Here is a 13,499-nt window from a genome sequence, read left to right on the forward strand (position 1 = left end):
AACGTCATAAAATAATTCAAAAAAATTTTACTGTTCAGCTGTCAGAAATGAGCTATTAGGAATAGAAATTTAGGGCTGGGCATTTAGCTGAGTGGTTCTAGCGCCTGCCTTGCAAGTGCAAGGACCCAAGTTCGATCCTTGGCAACAACAACAAAAAAAGAAATAGAAATTTAAACTAAAGAGATTTCATTGTACCAACAATATTTGAATACCTATTAATTTTTACTTGAGTAGATTAGTATATTTAAGAGCCACATTATATAAATGTAGTTTTATGGATGCCTAAGTGATAGAATAAGCATGATATGGATAAATTATTCACTATTCCAACATATTCCAAATGGTCAAATATAGTAATACCTTGGTTCACGAATACTTCTGTATGTGTACAACTCGGTTCTCAAATAGCAGTGTTTGGCAAAATTTTGCTTCTGTTAGCAAGCTCTGCATTGGCTGACAAACACGACTGTGGCCATCTTCCTCACACAAAAACAAACGTGGCCATCTTCCCCAGAAGCAGGGAATGAATTAAGTTTGTGAAACAAGGCACCACTGTACATGGACACAATTTTTATCAAGGCACAATTCTAAATAAATGTTGAAAATTTGCTGCCAAATTCATCATAAAGCCACAGAAAGTGGACTTCTATGATTATCAGAATCTCAAGATTTACTGTCTCATTCTACTATTTTTGAAACTAAGTGACCTAAATCTGAAGAAATGTAATATTAAGTAGGCACTTGAGAATAATTGATTTGGTGTGTCTCTGTACTTTGAAAAGAGTGAGAATATGTGTCACCATGTGCCCATCACCCAGCTTCAACAATCTGTTTTAGCTATATGTCTACGCATTTGCTATACAAATTATTATTTTTTAATATATATTTTTTCATTAAGTTTATTGGTACATTTTAGGTATACAATACAGTTACATTCATCGTTGGAATCTACCTTTACATGATGTATCTTAGTTCTTATTTTTTCCCCATTTCCCTGCCCTCCCCCCACCCCCCCCCCCTTCCCTATTACAAAGATTTTGTTTCCATTTTTTCCTTTTCTCATATTTTTTCTTTTCCCTTCTTTCCTTTCCCCTACCCTTCCCACTATACAAATTATTTTGAGTCAAAACACATCATCTCATCTGTGTATGTGTATACAATTTTAGCTATTATTCCCATTCTTCTTAGGATTGAATTATTTATCAGTTATCAAAGATACAAATTTCTCAGAAAATGTTTTTGAGTGAAAAAAAGACTAATATTTATTGAGAATTCCCTGTGTGCCATTTGTGTCAGTAGTCTTACATGCACTTTCTCAACCTGTACAGAAAACACAAACTGTGATTCTCTGTACTCTCATTCAACACTCACACCTCTTCACTTCTGGCCACCAAATGGGGTTTTTCCCATACCAAGCAGTTTTTTTGTGACTACTAGCTAGATATCCAACAATTTAATTCAATTCTGACACTTTCTGCTACTGAGTATGCAAAGTCTGCTCAATGTTTGTTTCTGTCAGGACCCATTGATAGCTTCCTGGGTCCACCAACATTGCCCCAATATCATCTACTTGCCAGCTATATGCAGGGTCTTTCCCAGAGAATCTTCTCCTTAGCCATGTAGAATCTCTGCCTGTTTTTCTGGCAGACAGAGCAACTCTTGTGGACATTGTGTTGGTATCTGGAGCAATGTGCCCAAATTCACCCCATCTCAGCATTGCCTCAGACCTCCCATCTCCACTAGTTTTGTGGATCCAGGTATTCATCTCAAGGGAGTGCATCAGAAGGTTCAGTTAGTTCTATCCCTTTTCGAACCTAGAAAGTGGTTCTTCTGATGACTATCACCCTAAAATTCCCAGAGTGATTTTCAAAAAGGCCTCATCCCATTTAGGCATTCAGTTTTCTTTGCTTATCTATCTGACCATATGACAAGGTGAATTAGTCAGCTTTCTGTTGCTGTAACAAATAACTGAGATAATCAACTTATTTGGTCAAAGGAGTTATTTTGGCTTGGTTTTGGATGTTTTGGCTTATGATAGGTTGGCTCTGTTCTTTAGGTCCACGGCAGAACATTATGGCAGGAGCACATTGCAGAGCAAAACTTTTCGTCTTCTGGTTAGGAAGTGAAAAAAGGAAGAGCAAAAGACTGGGCTCCCACTATTCCTTTCAATGGCATGCTCTCAGTGACTTGCCATTAGACCCCACCTCTTAAAGTTTCCACTCTCAACAGCACCATGAGCTGGAGACCAAGTCTTTAACACGTGGGCTTTTGGGGACATTCCATATCCAAACTATAGCTCTAGTCCATTCACTAATGCCCATGAGTAAGTGAAACCTCAAACACAGGTGCTTTTGTCATTGCTCAATTCTTCCATTAATGCTAGGAAAATAGTACACAGTTTAGCCCATCAAGACATTTTCTTCTTCGTCTTTTTTTAACCATACTCTTTCCATTCTCTGGTCTTAATGTAGTAGCTTTCCAAATAGGACATAGTATTTATCTTGGAACTGTCATCTGTAAATCAAGCAATTCTTTGTTTATTGAGTGGGAGCTGGTCATGACACTGTAGTTGTGGTAGGTGTTGAATGGTTCCAGGACAGTTCTAGGGTAAAAGAGATTACTTTTCCCCAGATACAGTGATACTTCCTTGCATTTCCCTGGTTGCATCATCCTGTGTAAATCATTTCCATTTTATTATGGAACTCTTCTGAGTGTTGCCTTCCTTATTAGAGTGTTTCTCTAACATCTCTGACAAGAGTGTTTCTTATTTTGTTACCCACGACATTTTGGATATCTTGGGCTTCATGGTTATTTTATGTTTTTTAGTCACCAAGACGGTCTCAATTAATGCCCAATAGCAAGCTAGTAATTGTCTCTAATACAGTGTGTACCAGAGGCAGCATCTAGAAATGTTCTGGTCCCAAATCCCAAAACTCACTGCTAGGAAGTACTCATTGGCTTCTGCTATAAAGTCCAAGTCTGATTGAGTGTGAGTCACTTACATTTCTAATGTTGTCTCTGAGAGAAAATGAAATGGACCAAAGGCTCTGAGAGAGCTACATTCAGACATGGCCCATTTTTGTTCAGCTCCTTACTCAATCACAGATTTCTTCCTAGTCTTCTCATAGCTTGTAATAGTTCTAGATTTGACATGTATATTTTCCAGTATTAAGATAAACCAATGAAACGTTGGTCTTTTTATTTGGTTCTAAGTGTAAGTAGCAATAGCTGTTTTGTGGAATGTCCCAGGTGGTTCCTGCCCAAGTTATTTTTAAGAATTTCACTGTTTGGGCAGGATGTCATGCCTTTAATGAATTTATTAACCAGTTTTATTTGGCATGTAAATTGGGATCCTTCCCATGTGAAAGCAAACTGAGGTTGGCTCATTCTGAGCTTCAGATAGAGAAGAAAGTGTTTATAAGATCAAACACTGAGATCAGTTTCCTTCAGCCTGTTGAATTTTTTGTATTGTTGAAACCCTGTTTGGGACAGCTGAGCCTCCATATTCTGTCACTAGACTCCATGAGCCATTTGTCTTTTTCACAGGTCACACAGGGCTACTGTGCAGTGAATTCACTAGTACCAGTACCAGCTTCTAGCATGTCATGGATTAAAGTGGCAAATCTTTTTACCAACAAGATAATCCATATCATTTAAAATTAACCAACTGTGTGGGCTTAGGCATTTCAAGTAGTTTTCTTCAGCATGTCCAATCAAGACTGACTTGAGAGCAAACTTACACGACTTCTGTCTTACAATGTTAGGTAGAGGAAGAATCTACAATAGGACATAATATTCACCCCAATAATATATTCAGGTAAAGGAGACATGGCCATTTCATATAAAATATGTTCCAGAAAAATCTCAGTTTTCATCTAAACTTTCACCTCAACCTATCATTGGTTACATTACCTTATCTTCCCAATCTAACTTTAGCTCCAGTTAAGATTTTACCAACAGGTTTCAAAACCACAGTGCACGGGCTCCTACAAGAGAAATAATACAAGGCCACTTTATCCACACATGGGCACAGGGTCTCGAGCCCAGCCAGAAGACCTAGTTTCTCCATCAATCTTCACCTTGATTACTCTCTCTAATCCGTGGTGGTGGGTAAGGTATTCTGTAAGTCCATGGATAATAGATTTGGTAGAGACATTCTGTAGTCAGTTTTCTAATATTATAATAAAATATCTGAGATAATCAACTTATAAAGAGAAAAGGGTCATTTTGGTTCACAGTTTGGAAGGTTTCAGTCCATGATCATGCACAACACCTTCTGAGACCTCATCCACCCAGGGTACCATAAAGCAGCCTGGCAGCTGCCCCCAGCAGTTCTGCCAACCCAACCCTGTAAACCAGGTCGATAGTCTCACTCACTAGTCCCCACTCCACAGCCTCTGGAAACAGTTTGAGTGAAATAGCTTGTAGAGGACCCAGGAAACAGGCAGCCCAACCCACTTTTCCTGTCTCCAAAGAGCCAGATGACCCCACATACCATCCTCAGCCATGGGAAGTAGCCAGGCAACCTGCCCTTCATAGCTCAGGGAACAGAGGCCTTGGTGAGAAAATGGGCAGCACTGTCCACCCATCCATAACCTTAGGAAGAAGTCAAGCAACCTTCCTTGAGTTGCCTGGCTCACTGAGGCCCCAGAGAAGCAACTAGGGAGCCCTCCCATCCTCCTATGGCCCAAGGAGCAGGTAAGTAATCCATCCCAGGAAAATTAGCTCACTAATTCTCTCAGAAGCAGATGAGCCACCTACAGGCCTTCCCACTGTCAGCCATGGGAAGTATCTGGACAGCTTCTCTGAGCAGGTTGGCCTCCAAAGGCCCCATGAATGCACCTTAGATACTGATAGCCATCCTAAACACTGCACTTCTCTTAGATACTGATAAGCACCCCACTCCACTGTGTAGCTTGCTATGTTACACCCATCCGGACCCAATCTGGTCCTGATGCCATATGACCTTCAAAGACAGATGGGTGCCCCCTAGTCACAGCCAGACACACCATACCCCAAGCTGCTGGCAAACTCACCTCATCTAAGAGGCTTGTATCCCAGTCAACAGTACAACCCCTGCAGAGCCCCTAAAACCTAAGAGACTGAGGCAACTGCACATATTACAAAATCTTACTTACAGATGAAGAAGCTGCACTCTATAAAACAGAGGCAACTGTCCTGACAGATGCACAAATCCCAAGACAGGAACACAAGAAGATGCAGAACAAGATAGCATAAGGCCTCCAAAGGAACGCAATAATTCTCCAGCAATAGATACCCCCCAAAGGAAATCAGCAAGTAACTTGACAATGAAATTAAAATAATAGCTTTAAGAAAACTTAATGAGATTCAAGAAAATACAGTTAGATGACTCAACAAAAGTAAGAAGACAATTCATGATATGAATGAGAAATTCAGCAAAGATAATAAAAAGGAATCAAGCAGAAACTTTGGGATTAACAACTCAATAAATAGGGCCAAGGATTTAGCTCAGTGGTTCTGCCACCTGCCTTGCAAGTGCAAGGACCCAAGTTCGATCCCTGGTACCAACAAAACAAAACAAAACAAAACCCCAACTCAATAAATGAAATAAAAAATATGGTTGAGAGCCTCAACAGCAGATTAAGTCAGGGAGAAGAAAGAATTTCTGAGCTTACAGGCAGGTATTTTAAAAATAAAAGTTAGACAAACACAATTTTAAAAAAATGAAAGAAGTCTTTGAGACTTATGATACACCATTAAGCAAGCAAGCCTGTGCACTATAGGAATGCTATAAAAAGAAGAGACAGGAAGAGGCATAGAAAATCTATTCAACAAACTAATTGCTGAAAACTTTCAAAATCATTGGAAAGATATGAACATCCAGATCCAGGAAGCTCATAGGACCCCCGACAGATTCAACAACAACAAAAAAAATCCTCTCCAAGGATATAGAATCAAAATGCCAAAAGTACAAAAGAGAGAATTCTAAAAATAGCAAGAGAAAAACATTAAGTCACACATAAAGGAATGCCCATTAGACTTCTAGGAAGAAACCTTATAAACCATTAGAATGGGATGATATAAAGTCCTGAAAGAAAAAAATGCCAACAAATAATATTATAGCCCCAAAAGATAAGGTTAAATTATCACCATTTGCAGATGGCATTCTTTTATATAGAGAGAAACCTAGAGACTCCTCCAAGAAACTGTTGGGATTGATAAATGAATTCAGAAAGGTTACAGAATACAAAGTCAACATACAAAAGTCATTAGTTTTTTATACATCAATAACAAATTTCTAAGAAAGAAATCAAGATACTAATTCCACTTATATTAGCTCCAAAAATATTTAGGAATAAATTTAACCATGAAAGGGAATGATCTCTATGATGAAAATTACAAAACATTAATGAAAGAAATTAAAGAAGACACAAAAACTGGAAAGACATTCCATGTTCATGGATTGGAAGAATTAATATTGTTAAAATACAGTAGTCAAAGCAATATAGATTCAGTCCAATTCCTATTGAAATAACAATAACATTCTTCACATTAACATTCTTCCTAAAATTTGTACAGAACTACAAAAAGTCCCTGAACAGCTAAGGCAATCTTAAGTAAAGAGAACAAAGCTGAAGGAATCACAATACTTGACTCAAAAAGTGCTATAAATTGATAGAAACCAAAACAGTATGGCACTGGTATCAAAACACAGATCAACAGAACAGAATTCAGGACCCAGATATAAATCCATATATTTACAACCAACTGATTTTCAACAAAGACAAGAGAATATATCAAAGAAAGGAAAATCTTTTAATAAATGGTACTAGGAAAACTGGATATCCTTATGCAGAAGGAAGAAAATAGGCACCATCTCTCACTATAGATTTTAAAAAATCAACTCAAAATGGATCAGCAAAATAAATGTAAGATTAAAACTTGTGAAACTACTAGAAGACAATATTGTATAGGAGAAATACTTCAGGCAACGTTTATTCTGGATATGACCCCAAAAGCAAAAATTTACAAATGAGATTACATCAAACCAAAAATTAAACACACAAACAACAACAAAAACCAGAATGAAGAACCTACAGAATGGGAGAAGATATTTATAAACTATTCATCTTATAAGAGATTGATATACAGAATATACAAAGATCTCAATATTCATCAGGAAAAAATTCTGATTTAAAAATAGTTACATGACTTGAATAGACATTTCTCAGAAGAGGACATATAAATGGCTCCCAAGAATATGAAAAACAGTCAACATCACTAATTATCAAGGAAATGCAAATCAAAACCACAATATCATATCACCTCAGTTAAAATGGTTATTATAAAAAAGGACAAAAAAATGAAAAATGCTAGTAAGCATGTAGAGAAAAATGAACTGTTATACTCTGTTGGCGGGAATGTACATTAGAACAGTCATTATAGAAAACAATAGGGAGATTCCTGAAAAAAAATTAGAAGTAGAACTATCATGTAATCTGGCCACCCTACTACTGGCTGTGTACCCTATGGAACTGAACTCAGTATGTCAAAGAGATATCTGTACTAGTGTGTTTACTGCAGACTATTCACAATGGCCAAGACATGGAATTAATTTAGGTGCCCATCAGTGGAAGAATGAATAAAGAAATATGATATACTGTATCACAATTATATATACACACATACATATAACTAGTTATAGAAGGGCTACAACTGTCATGAGTATTTCCTCCTTATTTTGTTATGACTATGTATGTATATTTTCTTTAAAACTTGTTTTATTTCTGTTTGTATATTTTATATTTACATATAATTTTTTTTAGTACCAAGGATTAGTACCAAGCTACATCCCTGGCCCAATATAATATATATATAATGTATATATACATACATAAAATGTATATATATATAATGTGTATATATATATATAATGTGTATATATATAGTCTTTGTTTTCTTCCTTTCTTCTCCCCATATCATGTAACATAAGATGTATTGACTTTGTATCATATGATTTAAATACTGTTAAATTTACATGACTGTATTCAAGTCCCAAGATATCAAAGAGAGGAGAAAACATCATCCAAGGACTTGGTATGCTCTTCTAGCAAAAGAGTTAGTACATTTTTGGTTTCACATATGTATCATGTTAGGGGTAAGTATCATCTTGTCATTGTCTTCAAAGTATGGTTTAAGGAGGTGCATATGTATTCCAGACTGACAAGAATGAACTTTAGTGATTAATTTTATGTGCAGACTTTGTGTTTGGAGATGAGATTAATATTTAAATTGATGAATTTTGTGTAAGCAATTGTCTTCCATAATGTGGCTGGCTTCCCCCAATCAACTGAAGGACTGAATAGAAAAAAAGACCCACTTCCCTGAGCAAGAAGCAATTCTCCAACAGATGGCCTTTGGACTTCATCTGCACCACCAACTCTCAAATTTCCAACTTGTTGCCTACACTACAGAGTTTGGATTCTCTGGTGTCCATAATTCCAGAAGCCAATTCTGTATAATAATAAATCTCCATATACATACACACACATACACACACACACACACACAAACATACATATTGTAGTGGTACTGTTTTGCTGGAGGCCCCTGATTAATACACAGGGAATGGTAAATACAACCTACTTTCAAATGGTTCCGAAAAAAATTTAAATTTAAAAATACAGCAAAAATACTAAGAATCGGTAGATGTGGGTACAGTATTTGGGAGTTCTGTTTGTGTATGTGGGTGTGTGTGGTACTGGAAATTAAACTCAAGGCCTTCATACTGAGCTATATCATGAGCCCTTTTTTATTTTTTATTCTGAGACAGGGTTTCATTAAATCTCCCATGCTAGGTTCAAACTTGCATCCCTCCTCCCTCAGCCTCCTAGAGAGCTGGGATTACAGGTGTATGCACCATGCCTGGCATGGGAATTCTTTATAATATTACTGTCATTTATGTGTATGTTTTAAATTATTTCAAAGTAAAAAGCTGAATACATGCAATAACTGGCATTTATTTTTGAATTAACAAAATTCCAGGAGGATCCTGATAGACATTTCGCACAATGGGCCACGGTTTCTCTCACTTTGGGTTTCTCTGAAATGCAAACCCAAGTCAAGCTAAGGTTTAGGCAAGTCACTGGAAGTGGGATTGGGGTTAGAAAGTAGAAATGAGTCATACAGGGAAGAAGAAAAAGACAATAACAAAATACATGATGAGTTAATGGACATCCAGGACTTGCTCCTGCTGGTGACCTGTGGCAGCCAGGCTCCAAGATAGCCCTTTTCTCTTCAGATGCTTCATCTGGGGGAAGCCCAATGATAAGGAGCCTTATGAAAGGGTCCATGTGGCAAGGTGACACCTCCTCAGTTGAAGCCTCCTATCCAGTCATGTGAGTTTGGAAGCGGTCCTCCAGATCCAGTCATACCTCAGATGACTGCAGCCTTGGGTGACACGTGGATGAACACCTTGTGAGACATTCCAAGGCAGGGCCACCTAGCAAGGCTACTTCTGCTTCCTGACTCAAAGAGACTGTGAACTAAAAAATGCCTAATATTTTAAACCATTATTTGAAGAAATTTGTTGCCCAGCAACAGGCAACCAATATAGGACCCTTTGAGGAACTGTGTTGAATATACTTGAGAAACATTCCACCAAAGATTGGAAAGCTGAGACATTGATCCACACAATCTCACTCTCACTGTGGCTGAGGGTTTCTTCTGAAGAACCCTCAAGGTGGACACTGAAGGTGACATGCTGTCGGGGCACAAGGCTACCGGACATGAATGAAATCAGAGGTGGGTTGAGGGGAGGTGGAATAGGGGCACAAACAAGCATCCACTGAGGAATCTAGATACTTTAACTCTTCAATACAAGATACAAATCTTACATAATGTGAAGCTGTCTTTAGAATCAGTTTCATCTTTATTTACTGTGTACAGAATTCATCTCACAGAGCATAACCCACCTTGGTATGGTGACACACACTTGTAATCCCAGCACTCTGGAAAGCTGAGACAAGAGGATGGAAAGTTCGAGCCCAACCTGGGCAACTTAGTGAAACCTTGTAAACAAACAAATAAAAAAATGGCTGTGGATGTAGCTCAGTGCAAAGGCTCTGGGTTCAATCTCCAGTCCTAGGAAAGAGAGAGAGAGAAAGGAATGACAAGAATTTTAAACTTTATTTTTCTGATTGAAAGAGTAATCTATTAGTGAAATATTTTTGAAAATAAATATCCAAAGAAGGGGGAAAATTTTTTAGAACACAAAAAAGCATCATACACAGCTTACCAGTGTTAAAATCTTGTGCCACTTTGTATGGTGTAAAAATAAGTATACGTTTTTATTCAGGTCATATTGACCACGGTTTTAGGGCCCTTTTCTGAGGGGGAGGGGTTACCAGGGATCAAACTCGGGACCTTGCACTTTCGAGGCATGCAGTGGAACCATTGAGCTAAATCCCCATCCCAGGCCCATTTTTATTATTAACAAATACATTAAGAAAAATTTTCAGTACAAATGTGATACTACTTTAATACCTAAATCTTGAACACATTGTTCAATGAAAAAAACATTACAGTTTCTCAGGTTCAATTGTGTTTTCCAGTATGAGAAAGTTGCTTGATGCACCAAGGAAATGTTGCAGGGTATCGAACATGGAACTGAAAGGGTTAAAAGCTAACCAGTCAGCAGGGATGTGCTGCATATAAGAGGAGGGGCTGATTCTGGGAAAAGAACATGCTACTATTGGGCATAAATGATGGTCACATGACTTTCCCACTGTTTCTGCCAAGCCCTAAAATTGAAAGAGAAGCCAAATCACTAACCAATAAAAGTAACTACCAATTAAATTAAGCAAAATACCAGAAAAGTCAAATCCTAAGCAAGGATTTTAAAAATTAATTTTATTGTTGCAATAGATCTATACTTTAGGAGTCAAAGTGGAAATCTGCAGTATAATACTATAAAATCTATATGAAGCTGAGTATCAAATATGCACAAGGGATAAGTCACACCACTAATTAAAATATCACCAGATGCACATGAATAACTTATTTTTGCTAAGCTTCAAGACATTTGTTCTCATGGCAAAGATGAAGAGGGTTCCTGGACTTTAGGACTTTTAGGACAGAAAGATTCTAGTTCAGGTGGGCAAATGATCTAAATTCTCACTTAGTTACCATGATGCAGGTGTCTTGCTTTTACCCAGATATGATTCTCACTCCTTAATTTAAGAGATAAATCTTCATATATTTTCTTAAGCTATAAAGTCCATAACTATACATTGGTGAACATCTGCTTGACACTGAGAGTTCACGTCCATTCAGGAAAGTAGATGCCCAAAGTAGACAGAGACTTGCAAGTCAGATTGAGGAGCCTGCACCCAAAAGCTCAGTACCCAAATGTCTCTGAATCAAACATTTGTAGGGTAATATTAGAACTTTCCAGTGTGTGCATGTATGCGATAATGTAACAAACAGACTGGCTAGCCTGATAGAGCTATTATTAATTTAAATATTTTAGTCTTTTTAACAATTTACAATTTATTTCAAAAATATTTTCCTGAGCAAATATAGGTTCTCCCAAAAAAATTTTATAACTATCTCTCTTCCTTTAAAAATATTCCTTTTCTGGATAGATAGATAGAGAGATAGATAGATAGATAGATAGATAGATATAGAGAGAGATAGCTATAATTATATATACTTATCTGACATATATACACACACACATATATATATATACATATATGAATTACTTACTATGTTTTATACTACCCATGCCTCCAATGGACTTCATTCTTAAGTTTACATACATCATTCCAGCTTATTTGTTTCCATTTTCTTATCTTTTGATTTTCCTTGCAAAATATTGACACTATTTTAAGAGTAGGAGTGAAGTAAGAGGTTGGGGCATGGCAGCATGGCTGGAGCAGTTGGGCGCAACCTGCCAGTTAAAGAGATTTGTTAACCTGGGGCACAGAGTAGCAGCTCCCAAGCCTGACACAGGATCAAGCCAAGCCCTGCAACCTTCTGACATGAGAACACGCCCAAACCTGGCACCTGATGCCAATCTTCTAGTGTGAGAACAAGTGAGACCACTTGGATCAACTATCACAGAAGACACAAAAAGATGGCAGCAAAGGACTCTTGTTCTTAGCACTCATTCTGCTTGTAGGATGTATCTTCTCTTTTGCCTTCAATATACCCCTTTCTCCCAAGCGCCTCCTTTCTTTTTCTTTTTTTCTTTCTATTCCCTAAAATAAACAGTAATCTTTCACATTCACTAATTATCCTGATCAATTCATTGAATAAGACAATAGGAACCTGGAAAGCACTGCGCATCCCTACTCCACCCGATGACAGGGGTTTGGGGATTGGATCTTGGATCTGCAAATTAAATTGATGGGACACTGGATCAAAACTCAGCCTATGGAGCTCAATTTGTTGTTGTTGTTGTTGTTGCTGTTGTTTAGATTGATAAAATGGAGATAATAATGAACTTATGGGATCATTGTAAGGATCAAATAAGAAAACATACATGAAACTCCGAATGTAGCTCCTCTTTATTGACTACTCAAATAGGAGACTCCTCATTTTGTGTAAGGAGACCAGGCATCCTAGACTTCAAACTGATAGTTGTTGGGGCTCTGAGAACACATGTAAATATCCATTTCAAATGGTTGCTTTAATCACATATATGCAAACTAAAAAGTAAATACAGTATGTATTAGACAGTAGGCTCTGAGAGGACTGTGTAATCTAATCTTAAATCTCATTCTTCCAGAGCTCATCAAGAATGGAGTCAGTCTAAAAGCCAAATGAGTTTTATTTCTGCTTCTCTGACTAAGCTTCAGCCATAGAGATGTAGCATGATGACAACATGCAAAGGCCATAATAAGTCACCTTATTTCCTTTGTGTCTACCTTCATTTGAGGTTTATAGTGATAACCCATAAATGTTAACTGAAAAGTATTTTATAAGTATATATCTGATGAAAATGATTAACAATCAGCAAGTATTTATTTAGAATGTGTGAGATTGTGATTCTTGCCCTTTAGAAGCTTCAGTCTGCCTGGAAGACAAGACTTGCTCTTTGAATAGATCTAATTACATTCTGAAAAATGCAAGGTTGCATTTTTTAATGAGTTGAATTCACGTGAGGAAGAAACGACATGTTTTCTCCCACCTACCATAATATGGGCCAAATATAGGGGCTATATTATCTCCCTTCATACTAATAGCAATGTTGTGGAGTGAATGTAAGTATTCTCATTTTGTAAATAAAATAATTGAGGCTCATACAGGTGAGGTGACTTGATAGGATCACATATCTAGGGAGTGCTGATTCCAAGAAAGCAATGCAGATCTATGTTTCTGGATCCAAAGCCCTGCTATTTTCATAACCACTGAGATGGCAGTGGGAAATGTAAAGAGGAAGAAATCATTGTGAAATACACTTTGAAGGGAAAAGTTGAAAATTTTTGTAGCAGCTTGATTATGGACGGTGT

At 37.4% G+C, this 13,499-nt stretch overlaps 1 long non-coding RNA gene across 6 annotated transcripts in view; it reads right to left on the reverse strand.

The window, feature by feature from the left end:
- Window positions 1-7,936: 7,936 nt before the first annotated feature.
- The window catches only part of LOC110350236 (uncharacterized), a 176,657-nt gene continuing 171,094 nt past the window's right edge, over window positions 7,937-13,499 (reverse strand). For 3 of the 6 annotated variants that reach the window (XR_015441370.1, XR_002396680.2, XR_015441372.1), the window contains 2 exons: window positions 11,752-11,935; window positions 7,937-10,125 (listed from right to left, as the gene is read on the reverse strand). This is a non-coding gene — a long non-coding RNA (uncharacterized LOC110350236). Of the gene's footprint in view, window positions 10,126-11,751; window positions 11,936-12,529; window positions 12,639-13,499 lie in introns of all 6 variants that reach the window. The other 3 variants (XR_015441373.1, XR_015441371.1, XR_015441374.1) reach the window with 2 other exon arrangements.

The sequence above is a fragment of the Heterocephalus glaber genome, unplaced genomic scaffold (genome assembly GCF_053883595.1).
Source record: "Heterocephalus glaber isolate CG9 unplaced genomic scaffold, H.glaber_assembly_v1.0 deba00001509, whole genome shotgun sequence".
Classification (NCBI taxonomy): Eukaryota; Metazoa; Chordata; class Mammalia; order Rodentia; family Bathyergidae; genus Heterocephalus; species Heterocephalus glaber.